This window comes from Notamacropus eugenii, chromosome 7 (genome assembly GCF_028372415.1).
Source record: "Notamacropus eugenii isolate mMacEug1 chromosome 7, mMacEug1.pri_v2, whole genome shotgun sequence".
In the NCBI taxonomy this organism is placed as follows: domain Eukaryota; kingdom Metazoa; phylum Chordata; class Mammalia; order Diprotodontia; family Macropodidae; genus Notamacropus; species Notamacropus eugenii.
In genome coordinates this window covers 142501920-142515918 of record NC_092878.1, presented here as the reverse complement: position 1 = coordinate 142515918, position 13999 = coordinate 142501920, and the positions used below count along the sequence as shown (strand labels likewise).

General features: G+C 37.4%; 1 protein-coding gene across 4 annotated transcripts in view; it reads left to right on the top strand.

The window, feature by feature from the left end:
- Positions 1–13999, top strand: part of AFF1 (ALF transcription elongation factor 1) — a 168134-nt gene that overhangs the window by 28535 nt on the left and 125600 nt on the right. Inside the window, exon 1 of one of the 4 annotated variants that reach the window (XM_072622543.1) lies at positions 1465–1485. The exons of the other annotated variants lie outside the window; for them this stretch is intronic. The gene's annotated coding sequence lies outside the window, so the exon portion shown is untranslated. Of the gene's footprint in view, positions 1–1464; positions 1486–13999 lie in introns of those variants that run through there. 4 annotated transcript variants of the gene reach the window in all.

Here is a 13999-nt window from a genome sequence, read left to right as displayed (position 1 = left end):
GAGGTACTCAGACAGAACTTTTAGCAAGAGGGTGGCAAAGCTAGGAACTCATTTACTTAGCTGTTTATGGATTTGATTGCAAATTCAGTTTAGAAACCATCAAATCTTTCATCAGATTATGACAGCTCAGATGTTTAATATTAATTCATTAATTAGTAGATTTCATATCACAGTAACAACAACAATAAAAAAAACCCACTCTGATTATGGAATTTGCTTCAAAGGAAGAAAAGAGGGACATGGTTAGGACCATGTATATATTAAAATTCCACCTCATCCATGGGACCAAAGAAAGAAATGGCAAATCTCTCCAGTATCTTTGCAAGAACACCCCAGATGGGGTCATGAAGAGATGGACACATCTGAAAATCTAAAACAACAAAATTATCCATAAGGTATCAAAACCAGGCTCAAATGAACAGGTGGGAGAATTTCCCATTCAGAAAGGAAATAGCACATTGGGGAAACTGAGTCAAGACACTGTTACTACTCAGCCCACATCCTTGCCTCCTCAACTTTTCTTGGCACCGACATCCACCTGCAGCAGTTTTTAGACTGTGTTCCCTTTGGGCAGTACATGGCATTCTCCTTGAATAACAGAATATTGACTTTATGACACCTTAGACAATCATACCTGAAATCAAAACTTAGAATGATATCAAATTACAGTCCCATGAAATTTTTACTTCAGGTCTCAAAAGTTCACTAATCACTTGTTCACTCATTTCAGTTGTGTCTGAAGTTTTCTTGGTAGATACTGGAGTGGTTTATCATTTCCTTCTCCAGCTCATTGTCTAGATGAGGAAACTAAGGCAAACAGGCTTAAGTGACTTGCCCAGGCTCACATACCTGGGAGGTGTCTGAGGCCAGATTTGAACTCATGAAGTTGCTTCTTCCTAACTCCAGGCCCAGTCCTATCCACTGTGCCACCTAACTACCAGTCACAGCCTAGGGCTAGCTTATTTCTCTCATGTTCCAGTAACAGCTAATAATAAGCACATTCATAAATTAAACATAATCACGTTTGGGAGTTTTATACATTTATAGTGAATACTAGTTCACACATGCAGTAAATAGCTGGTTCTGAAATGCCCAGAAAATTCCTGGTTATTATCAGTTTCTGGAAAAATATTCTTCTTAATTCTTAACTCCTAAAACAAAATAAAATCTCTTAATCCAAAATCTATTGTTATTAAGTTGGTTCAAAGGTGCAACTTCACTTCATATTAATTATTAAAAGCTACCATTTCATAATTTTCCAAATGATCTTAGATGAAACTCACTCTGTATTTCAAGTTAACTTGTGCATTTTCCCCCTTTGACTGGGAGACGTCCTAGTTCCTCCAAGGGTAAGCACACCAGAGTTTCGGATCGTGCTGTCAGCAGGGCTCCTACGATCTTATGACCCAGCCCAAGTAGGAAGTCCTCAGCAATTTCACAGACGCAGATCTCTGGAGAGGATCTAGCTACACGTTTCTCCCAACAGTGAGTCATAATTATGATTTTCTAATTTGAAACAAAATATACTCCAAATATATTTAGCAGCTTTCAAACATTTTTGTCACATTCTTTTAAGAATTTAATTCCTAACAGCATCCAGATAAAAAAAGGGAAATGGCATATCTCATGCAGTGGTGTCTCAAATTTCATAATTTAAGAACAGTTTTAGAATGATAACACACAGTGTCATGTATTTAAAACTTGTTAGCAGATAGGTGTTGTTAATTCAGTCAAATGCATTTCCAAATTATCTTATGTAGAAAATAATTTATTTTGCTGTGGCTGGCATTTTGTACTAGTCACGTCTTAATCCAGTGTGGAATAATTACACCCAGCAATAGTTTGTATGATGTTTACTACATGCCAGGCCTTTTCTGGTTTTTAAAGCCTGATTTAAAGTTTCAGAACCTTGCCTTCTGTAGTACTTCAAAATGTTTTCTTTTTGACTTCTCACTAGTTACTTGAATTTCTTAAATGTATCAGCATAGCAGTTTGCTAATAACTTACCTCACAGGGCAGTTATAAGTAGCAAAATTGAAAATTTTCTCTTTATAAGCTGATGGAGTCCGTGCCAATGTAGAAAAGTACTCTTTAAGTGGTAGGAGATTATCAAAGAAATATTGCATCCAGTCAAATTCCTCTAAGGTCTGAACATTGCATTATTCACTTTCGGCATATGCCAGGCACTGTGTTAAATACATCACAATTGTATAGTCCCCTCAACAACCCTGGGAAGGGGGGAACTATTTTTTTTAAAATTATCCCCTTTACAGATTATGGAAACTGAGGCAGACATAGGTGAAGTAACTTGCTCAAGGTCATGGGGCTAATAGCAAATGTACTACAATTAGACTAATATGAACTGATAACTGAGTGAAGTGAGCAGAAACCAGGAGAACACTGTATACAGTAACAGCCATAGTGTGCAAGGACTGATTTTGATAGACTTAGCCCTTCTCAGCAATGCAAAGACCTTAAGCTTTTCCGGAGGACTCATGATGAAAAATTCCATCCACATCAGAGAAAGAACTATGGAGCTGGATTGCAGAATGAAGCAGAGCTTTTCTGTTTTGCTTTCTGTTGTTTTCTTTCTCATGATTTTTTCCATTCATTATAATTCTTCTGTCCAATATGACTAATGTGCAAATGTGTTTAATAGGAAGGTATGTGTAGAGCTCATATCGGATTGCATGCCGTCTTGGGGAGGGAGGTAGGAGGGAAGGGGAGAAAATTTAAAAGTTATGGAAATGAATGTTGAAAACTGAAAATAAATAAAATAGTTTTTAAAATGTGCTACAATTTCAGAACTCAGTGCAAAATACTTAGCTGAAATATCGATTTATTACAATTTCCTTAATAGTTCTGAGAACACATCTTAACTGTAAATGAGACCACGTAATTTGATTTCAGGCAGACATTTAAGTCAGGTTTGGCTTTACAATCTCCAATGATAATATTGAGAACCTTAATTTTCCTAGGCCCATTTTCTGGTAACATTTCATTCAGATTAAGTAGTAAACAGGCCTGAAAAATAATCTGAGAAGTTGGTCTTTCTCTGGACAAAGGGATGCTCCATCAGACCCAGTAGAAGTTAGATGTTTCAATGTTATACATAGTCATCTTATGTAGGCTGTATTTCTCCTACCATCCTCCCTGTGTAGTAAGACCTTTCTCCAGTCACATGTAATCTTCTCAGGGTTTTAGGAGTCCTGGTACAGAGTTCTAAGGGGTTAGGATATTCCTCCTCTAATGATCTTAGCTCAAGATCCTGTTCCTGGGATTTTCCCCCACTCATAGCCACCAGTGCTCAGTTAGCTCTTACAAAGGTATATTTACAGTCAGCCAGGTAGCACAATAGATAGAACATTGAAATTGGAATCAGGAAGACAGGAGTTGAAATCCTGCCTCAGACACTTATTGGCTCTGTGACCCTGTGTGAGCACATCACCTAACTGCTAGTTGCCTCAGTTTCCATATCTGTAAAATGGGGATAATATAGCAAATACCTACCTATCAAGACTAGTTTTGAAGATCAAATGAGATGATATTTACAAAGTGTTTTACCAACCTTAAAGTGCTATAAAATGCTCTTACTATTATTAATAATTATGATGATGATTATTTCAAAGATATAGCAAAAGAAGTACAAATATTTCCCCCTGAAGAGAGTGGGCTTAAGCTTAATACAGTTTCTACATAGCATTGGTCCCATCCAGTACACACCCAAATGTGGCATCTTGTTGGATGAGTTCTTTTCTGTTACAGCCAGGCTGGGTCTCAAAATCTGGGCTGGCCCCTGGAGAGTGCTCCTCTTTCCTCAGGGCATTGATGCTGGGCTGACTTGTAAAAGCCAATTACCAACTCCATTCCTGAACTCTCAGTTGATCATTAGAAAACCCACCAGGTCATAGTATTCAACTTCCAGGTGGGCAAAGAGCAAAGGCCAGGATGGTGCCATCAGCTAGCGGGAAGTGAATGAAAGAAAGAAGTCAAATCTGAAGAGAGGGCTCTGAAGCCATCTAGAACCTTGTGAATGTGACTCCGTTCTGGCTTTATTACCACAGCCAGTCAAGTGGCTTGTGTTCAGCACCTGGTTAGCAGCCTGGAAAGAGTTACAAAATGTCTACATGTGCTTCAGATTCTCTCTAAGGCATTTCTGTTACATGTTACCTGCCTCCTCACATAGACAATTGTATCAGCGACCTGGCTTGTTTGCTAGACCCCTGTTACATAACTTCCCGATCCATGCCTTTTTGGCTAGTACCATTTGGTACAACAAATACTATTGGTAAACAACATGGAACTCAACAGTTGGCACCTGTGAGCTTGGACCTAGGTACCTGAACTGGGAGGTAGAGATAGCTGTGAACTGTTTTACTGTCTGGGGAGTGGTGATTTTTTCAGACTGGGTCCAGTGTGTGCTGCCAAGAAAGAAGGGCCTTCTTAACTCTTAAGAGACACTGAGCACCTTTCACTGCTCACAGCAGCATTTCACCAAGGTGTTATCTTATGTATATTCCAGTGTTTATCAATACCAATCTACCTCTAGGAAATTCTTCCTCATTTCACCAATTATAAGCTCTTTTTACCTCTTTTACCTCTTTTACCTTTTTGACATTACTTTGTACATTTTTTCTTTTTCTTGTACATGTTGAGCATTTCCATAGACCTTTCTGCTTTCTGTCAGTATATACCCAACACCTAGCACAGGGCCCTGGACATTTCAGGCACTTAACAAATGTTTGTTAAATTACATTTTAGAATTTGGTAGGAAATTATTATTTCATTCATATTTAGCATATATCTAGTCACTGTTGCTGTTACTCAGTTTTGTCTGACTCCATGCGGCCCGAGGGACCATAGTGTCCATGGGGTTTTCTTGGCAGAGACACTGGAGTGGCTTGCCTTTTCCTTCTCCAGTGGAGGTTAAGTGACTTGCCCAGAGCCACACAGCTAGTATGTGTCTGAGGCTGGATTTGAGTTTGTTTTTCTGACTCCAGGTCCAGTGCTCCTTCCACTGAGCCACCTGGTCTCCTCCCTAATCACTGGTTGTTAAAACCAGAAGATGCCTCATTTCAGTCTAATATTAAGTACCTACTATGTGCAAGATATTGTTATAGCAAAAATCTCACTGTTGATATTTTAACAAAATTTTAAAAAATTAACTTTTGAGAAATATCATTTTGGTTTCCCCAAGCATCCCTCCCCCATGTAGGGAGTTGCCCCATATAATGTAGCATTTTTAAAAAGTGAGATAATATTTATAAAATGCTTAGCACAGTGTTTGGCACATAGCAGGTGCTTAGTAAATGCTTATTGTCTTCTCTTCCCTCTAAAAGCTATAAAAAGAAAAAGAAGGGGAAAATCAGCATAATAGATTAATACACTGAAATTCTGAAAATTTGTGTTCTATGCAACTTTATATGCCTTCTGCCTCTTCAAAGGGTTGAGGTAGGAGTCTTCTCGTATCTCTTTTGAGCCATGCTTCTATATAATTTTGCATCGTTTTGTTCTGGTGTGTGTATGTGTGTGTGTCTCCATTTATGTTGGGGGGAGTCTTTGAATTTACATCGTTGTGGTTACTATATATGATGTTTGCTTAACTCACCTTAATACACTCTGCATCAGTTCATGGAGATCTTTCCATCCTTCTCTATATTCACAGTCATCATTTCTTAGACCATAGTAGTATTCCATTATATTCATGTATAATGATTTGTTTAGCCATTTCCTAATCTATGGGCATCTATTTTATTTCTCATGCTTTGCTATCACAAAAAGTTCTACTCTAGATATTTTAGTGTATTTAGATACTTTTAAAAAAAACCTTTGGGGTATGAACTCAGTAATGGAATCTCTGGATCAAAGAGTATGGACACTTTTAGGCACTTTATATACATAATTCCAAATTGTTTTCCAAAATAGTTATATCAGTTCCCGGGACCACTAAAATTTGTACCAGTGTACCTATGTTGAGAAAAACCTTGACTGCACTGACTATCTTGTGCTGTCTTTGCCAATGTGCAGAATGTTCAGGGAAACTTCAGGCTTGTTTTGTTTTACCTTCTTCTTAGGGATTTGGATCATTCTTTCATTTGGTTGTTAATAGTTTGTGATTCTTTTGAGAATTGTTTGCTCATAAACTTTCACCATTATCTATTAGGGATTGGCTATTGGTTATATATAGTTTATATATCTTGGATACCAAACTCTTTAAAAATAAATTTCTTGCAAAGATTTTTTTCTCATTCAAGTTGCTTCCCTTATTATTTTAAATACTTTAATTTTATTTATGAAGAAGGTTTTCAGTTTTATGTAATCAAAGTTATCAGTTTTAGCTTTTGTAATTGCCTCTATCCTTTCTTGGGTTAAGAATACATCTCCTACTCATAGCTGTGAGAAATGTATGATCTACTTCTCTTAATTTATTATGGTATAATCTTTACTATTAATGTCATATATACCTTTAGAATGTATTATGAAATATACTGTAAGGGATCAAAATATACTGTAAGGTATCGATTTCTGTTAGACTGCTTTCCAGGTTTCCCAGTAATTTTTATCAAATAGGGAGTTATTTCAATACCTAGTGATTTGAGTCCCACGGTTTCTGATTCTCTTTTGTCTAGTATGTTTCATTGATCTGCCTTTCTATTTTTTTAAATCAATACAAATAGTTTTGATGCATGTTATTTTATAATATAGCCTGGAGATGGCATTCTCTCTTCTTTCCTTCCTCTTTTCATCATTTCCCTTGATACCCTAGATCTTTTGTTTTTCCAAATGAATTTTATTATTTTATCAAGTTTTATAAAGTATCCCTTTGATAATTTGTTTGATATAGCATTAAAACATAAACTGACTTTGATAGGTTTGTCATTTTTACTGTATTGGCAGGGCCCCGCCATGAGCACTGACATTTCTTTAGGTATTTGAGTTGTTCTTTATTTCTTGAAGGAACATTTTGTAGTCTAATTTTAGTAAGTCTTTTTGTGTACCTTAATAGATTTTTTCCCCAGATACTCATGTATTTTGTAGTTACTTGGAATGAGGTTTCCTTTTCTTACCTCTTGAGTTTTCTATTATATAGAAATGCAGTTGATATTGAGTTTATTTTGTAAACTGCAACTTTGCTTGAACTTATTGTCGGAATTAATAATAATCTTTGCTCATTCTTTAGAACAGAGGTGCTATATACGTTTGCCAGCAGGACTCAGTGTAGTTCATGAGTACAACCCAAACCAGATTAAAATATAATTGGGAAAATCTAACAAAATAAAAATACAATAGAACATAGATAATAAGTATTTAAAAAGTAAGTCAATGTGTAGTCCATAGGGATCTTTATGTATGGATTAGTGGCTCCATTTCTATCACTGCTCTAGCATATTATCCTAAATATCTTTGCTGATTCCCTAGGATTTTCCAAGTAACTGTTATATCATCAGCAAATAGGAATAATTTTATCTCTCCTTTACCTCCATTTATATCTTTAATTTCTTTCTCTTGTCTTATTACTATTGCTAGTATTTCTAGAACTACACTCAGTAATAGTGAGGAGAGTGAGTATCCTGGCTTTACTCCCACACTTATTGAAAAAGGTTCTAGTGTACCCCTATTGAATATAATGTTTGGTTTCTTTTAAAGGTAAATACTTTTTAATGATATTTCTAAAATGGTCCCTCTATGTGTATGCTTTGTAGGGTCATTTTAGCATAAATTAGAGTTGTACTTTGTCAAAGACCTTTCTAGCATTGATTAGGATAATCATGTAGTTTTGTATGTCTTCGTTTTTTATATGGTTAATTATGTTGATTATTTTCCCAACGGTGAACCATCTTTGCATCTTTGTCATAAATCCGACTTGGTCGTAAGTGAATGATTTCTTAGTATTGTTGTCTCTTTGACGTGATTTTATTTAATTTTTAAAAATCTGGTAGTCTGTAATGACTAATTTGTTATATAGTTCTTTTTTATTTAATCCTTTCCTGGTTTAGGCATTTATCTCATAAAAGAATACTGGTAGGGTATTTTCTTTCTCAATTTTTTTTTTTAATTTTGTAATGTTTAACAATCACTGCCATACAATTGCGATTTTATCCCTCCCCACCTACTCCCCACTACCCCCTCCCTCCCCACGACTGCATACAATTCTGTATAGATTCTACATATACTTTCCTATTGAGTATATTTTCACTATAGTCATGCTGTGTAGTCAGACTAAGATAAATGAAAGAAATCGTATAACAAATCAGAACATGATACACAAACACATACACATACACAAACATGATCTGCTACAATATGTGAGTGACTTCCATATTTCTCTCTCTGAGTGTGGCAGGCATTTTGCCTTGAGATCCTCCATTGGGATTTTTTTTTTTTTATTTTGTAATGTTTAACAATCACTGCCATACAATTGTGATTTTATCCCCCTCACCTACCCCCCACTCCCCTCCTCCCTCCCCACGATTGCATACAATTCTGTATAGATTCTACATATACTTTCCTATTGAGTATATTTTCACTATAGTCATGCTATGTAGTCAGACTAAGATAAATGAAAGAAATCGTATAACAAATCAGAACATGATACGCAAACACATACACATACACAGACATGATCTGCTACAATATGTGAGTGACTTCCATATTTCTCTCTCTGAGTGTGGCAGGCATTTTGCCTTGAGATCCTCCATTGGGATTTTTTTTTTTTTGGTAAGAAGTTCTTGTGTTATTACAAAAATCTAAGTCTACCAGAAAAAACTCTCACACACTGTGGTTGTTGCTGTGCATAAAGTTCTCCTGGTTCTGCTCCTTTCACTCAGCATCAGGTCATATAAGTCCTTCCAGGCCTCTCTGAAGTCTTCTTGTTCATCATTTCTTATGGCACAATAGTACTCCATTACATTCATATACCATAATTTATTCAGCCATTCCCCAACTGATGGACATCCCCTTGACTTCCAGTTTTTGGCAACTACATAGAGTGCTGCTATAAATATTTTTGTACATGTGGGACCCTTTCCCATTTTTATGATCTCTTGGGGATACAGTCCTAGTAGCGATATTGCTGGGTCAAAGGGTATGCACATTTTTGTAGCCCTTTGGGCATAGTTCCAAATTGCTCTCCAGAATGGTTGGATGCGCTCGCAGCTCCACCAACAATGAATTAGTGTTCCAACTTTCCCACATCCTCTCCAGCATTTATCATTTTCTTGTTCTGTCATGTTTGCCAATCTTATAGGTGTGATGTGGTACCTCGGAGTTGTTTTAATTTGCATCTCTCTAACCAATAGTGATTTAGAGCATTTTTTCATATGATTATAGATAGCTTTAATTTCTTCCTCTGAAAATTGCCTGTTCATATCCTTTGACCATTTATCAATTGGGTCTTTCTCAATTTTTGAGAATAATTTATGTAGTCGTAGTATTGTCCCTTAAAAAGTTTGATAGAATTCTCCTGTAAATCCTTCAGGACCACAGATTTACTTTCTTTGGTAGTTGTTTTGCAGCTACTTTTGTTGGCCTTTTCTGAGACTGGGTTATTTAAGACCTTGATTTTATCTTCTGTTAGCTTTGGTATTTTTTAAAAAATAAATTTTTATTGATGTTCCCTGTTTTTTACAGTATCATAGTTATCCCCAGTATTTTCCCTGCCCGTTCCAGAGAGCCATACCATAAAACAAGTGGTACTTTTTTAAAGAGGAAAAAAACTCAGCACAACTGATTGATCGATTGAAAAAGTTTAAAAACATACACTGTGTCATTCCTTTGTTCTCCACAATAACCCAGTCAGGGAGGTGTTAATCACCAAGCTTGGCCCCAAAGAGGGGAGTGTGTGTGTGTGTGTGTGTGTGTGTGTGTGTGTGTGTGTGTAGAGGGGGGGAGTAGGAAACCTGTGATTGGATCACAGAATATAATGTCAATTTTTTTTTATATGTTGTATAGTTTTGTGAAACTTACATTCTTTCAGTCAATAAGCATTTATTAAATACCTAATATGTGCCAGGCACTGTGTTAAGAGGGATTCAAATTTTAAAAAATATAGTCCCTGCTTTCAAAGAGCTAACAATTTAATGGGGGAAAACAGCATAGAAAAAGAAGCTGAAATGAGAAAGGGTGGAAGGGGAAGGTCCCTGGGATGGAAGCGTGATGAAGAAATCCAAAGGAGTGGAACTGGCTGGGACATGTAGAGATGGCAACCTGGGTACTTTCCTTAAAAGGATACTTGGAGAGGAGCTCATCAGGCCTTCGGGTTAGAGGAGATCTAGAGGCAAAGGGTTTTGGTAGAGTGTGAATACCAAGGTTGATGATGTTACAGAATGATGAAGTTCCTAGGGCCATGATATAGAAGTCCAGTGGAGTAGGAAATTGAGATGATTTATTATAAGGGATAGCTTCCAGGATAGAAGAGGGGAGATACATTGGAAAATATATATAATGAAAAAACAAATGATATCAGTAAATTACTTTTAATAAATGAATATCAGGGGCCAGTTTTATATAGTGTGCTAGAATTGGAGTCAAAACCTTGGATCAGGTCATAGCACTGTCATTCTATTAGTCCCACAGTCTTGGGTTTTGTTTTTTTTTTTTTTTTTTTTGAGGCAGTTGGGGGTAAGTGACTTGCCCAGGATCACCCAGCTAGTAAGTATGTGAGACTGGATTTGAACTCAGCTCCTCCTGACTCCAGGGCTGGTGCATATAAGGTTTGGTTACTTATGTACCCATCCCATTATCTTGTACAAGGGTACCTAGGTGGTGCAGTGGATAGAGTGCCCAGCCTGGAGTCAGAAAGAGTCATCTTCCTGAGTTGAAATCCAGCCTTAGATACTAGCTGTGTGACTCTGGGCAAGTCACTTAATCCTGTTTGCCTCACTTTCCTTGTCTATAAAGTGAGCTGGAGAAGGAAATGGCAAACCACTCCAAGTATCATTGTCAGGAAAATCCCAAATGGGGTCATGAAGAGTTGGACACAACTAAAAAGTTGTTTATTCTGGGCTCAGTTAGTTGAGGGAGTTAGAGTAGACGATCTCTAATTCAGTTCATTTAGTGTCTACTATGGGCAAGGCCCTGCTAGAGAAAGACAAAACTCAAAATAGCCCCAGCCTTCAAGGAACTTGGTTTAAGTAGAGAGAAATAAGAATACAAAATAACATGTATTTTGTAATTCTGAATAATTTTTTTTTTTGTGAGGGGAAGTGTAAACAGCTGGGATCATCTATAACCATTTACTGTAGGGTTTGTCATTTGAGATGCAGCTTCAGTGTAGCCAAGAGCTGGAGGTGAGGAAGAGAATGCATTCCAGGAAAAGTGGGCAATTTATGTCTCTCCTTTCTTCCAGTTTTGCATCCCCAACTGCCTTTGCAACATCTCAAGTTGGATTTCCAACATCTCAACTTGTCCCCAAACACCTCCTTCTCCATTATTCCTCCTGTTCTTTAACTTTTCCTTATTGCCAACCTCACTGGTACTTTTGAGGATATTACTTAGGCTTTCTAGTTTACCAGATAAGATTTTATCCTGGATTTTTTATTCTTACCCTACATATATCTGTTACATTGCCAAATCTTGACCTTTCACAAGATATTTATGTGTGTGTGTGTGTGTGTGTATGTGTATGTGTATGTGTATGTGTATGTGTATGTATTCCCTTTTTTTCCGGTTCTATAACCCTCACCCTTGAGACCCATTTCCCTGCCTCAAGTCTTTCCCCCACTACAATCCAGCCTTCACTTAGCTGCCAAAGTGATTTTCCATCTGTGTCAAATTCCAATGGCTCTGGCCTCTTTCTTACCTTCAGGCTGAAACATAACCCCCTTTGTCATTTAATGCTCACTCTTCTCCACCACAGCTATACTGCCCCACTCTGTTCTTCCTCCCATGGGATAATAATCCATCTCTTATCTCTGCCTGTCCCTCCTGCCTGGAAGGCACTTTCTTCTTAATGAGGCTTCATCATTTTCCTGACTTTTTTAAGACTCAGCTCAGTTCTCACCTTCTGGCTCCCTCAGCTCCTAGTGCCTTCATGTTTCCTATTGCTTTGTATTTCTCTCCTAAGTTGTTACTTATGCATTTTCTCTCTCAGTTGAATCTGAGCTGCTTGAGGGCAGGGGCAGATTATGTCTTTTTCTTCCCCTAGCACTTACCTCGGTAATATGTTTCCCCAATTACCACATGGTAATTGCCTGGAACATCTCACATAATAAGCAGCGCCATTTTGTCTGGAAAATAACATGGGATGAAAAATGGGAAAGAAATTTGTAAATCAGCTTTGAGCCAGACTATGAAAAGATCGAAATGTGAAACAAGGATTTTCTCTTTTCATCCTGGAGACAGTAGTTTAATGAAAACGAGAGTGCCATGGCCATACCTATCCTGAGAATGGTTTGGTAATATCATTTTGGCAAGTGTGTGAAGGGTGAATTGGATGGAGTAGAGGCCTGAGGTAGGGAGATCAACTAGGAGGCGACTGGAACAATGTAGAGGAGAGATGATGAAGGCTTGAACTTGGGTGGTGGCTGAGTTAAGTGGAGAGAAGGAAAGTGTATTTGAGGGATATTGTGGAGAGAGAAACAACATTTAGGAACTGACTGACGGGATGGAGGCAGCTACATGGCACAGTGAGTAGAGGTCCCCATTTGAAAATAAGACCTGAGATGGACTATTGTCTCAGTTTCCTTTCTTGTAAAATGTGGATAATTATAGCCCCTACCTCCCAGTGTTATGGTGAAGATTAAATGAAGTAAAAGATGTAAAGTGCTGGGAAAGCCCCAAAACACTATATAAAATGGGTGCTATTACTCTGATTTTTATACAGAAGGGTGAGTCAGGGAGGACACTGAGGTTTGGAACCTGGGTGACTGGAAGAGGTAGTATTCAGAAGAGAAAACAGGAAGTTAGGAAAAGAGATGCTTTTGGGGGGGAAATTAGAATTTCCTCTAAAATAGCACATTTTGGATATGCCTTTGGGAAATCCAGATGTTGTCTAGCTGGCAGCTGGTGGTGGGAAACTGCAACTCATGCTCTGAGGGCTGAATATGTAAATGTTGGGAATTATCTGCATAGTTATGATAATTAATCTCTTGGGAATCCATGCCATCACCCTGAGAGATTGAATGTACGTGTTCTTTCCAGCTGTAAATTCTTTGGTTCTATGTTTAGGCATCAGGGAGTAACCAGTCAATTTCATGTCAAATGGAGTAATCTTTTGTTGACCTGAAAACTTACCAAGAAAAGGCAACAGGCTAATGCATACATTTTATGATTTAATTAATTAATTGATCAATTCCCTATTAAAGAAAACGGTAACATAATGCATTATGGAGCCAGAAATGTTCTGGCTACCCAGTGCAGAAATCTTCTGGCTTATATACATTTTGCCGTGAGAAAGGAACTCTCCTAGTTGAACAAATCATAAATTTAGTAAGACAAGACAATTAACAAAGCAATGTCAGTCAAGTCTTGAGATTCCAAGCTGGGTAAACATATGTCCCAGGTGGTAAGGAAATCCCACCACTAGTAAGTGGCAGGCTTCCTGCCCCAAACAGGTAACTGATGCAGGAAAGGGCAAACAATGTTCAATAGAAACCCAGGATGCCTATTTTTTCTTTACCATTAATATGCCATAACATAGTATGTGTCTATAGATAAGATACAAAGGAAAGTCCCATTATTCAAGATATGTCATAGGTTAAAGGTCTCCCAAGGAGTGCAGAGTCAGCTTTGGCTGGCTTTTGCTGACATAGGAAGAGGCATTCTCTGAGTTTGCTTCAGAGAGAACAAAGAGATTATTCCAAAATTTTATACTAAACATTATCACTTTCAATTCCAGATAATTAGACTTTGTACTCTCAGGGTATTGAAGAATATTTTTTCATCCATACCTGTATTTTCATTGGCATAAGGAACTGTCATTGAGCAATCTCTTTCAGTCAGTACAAATGTGAGGAGTTTAGAAATTGTATGATCTGTCTAGCTTTACACTTAGTATGTA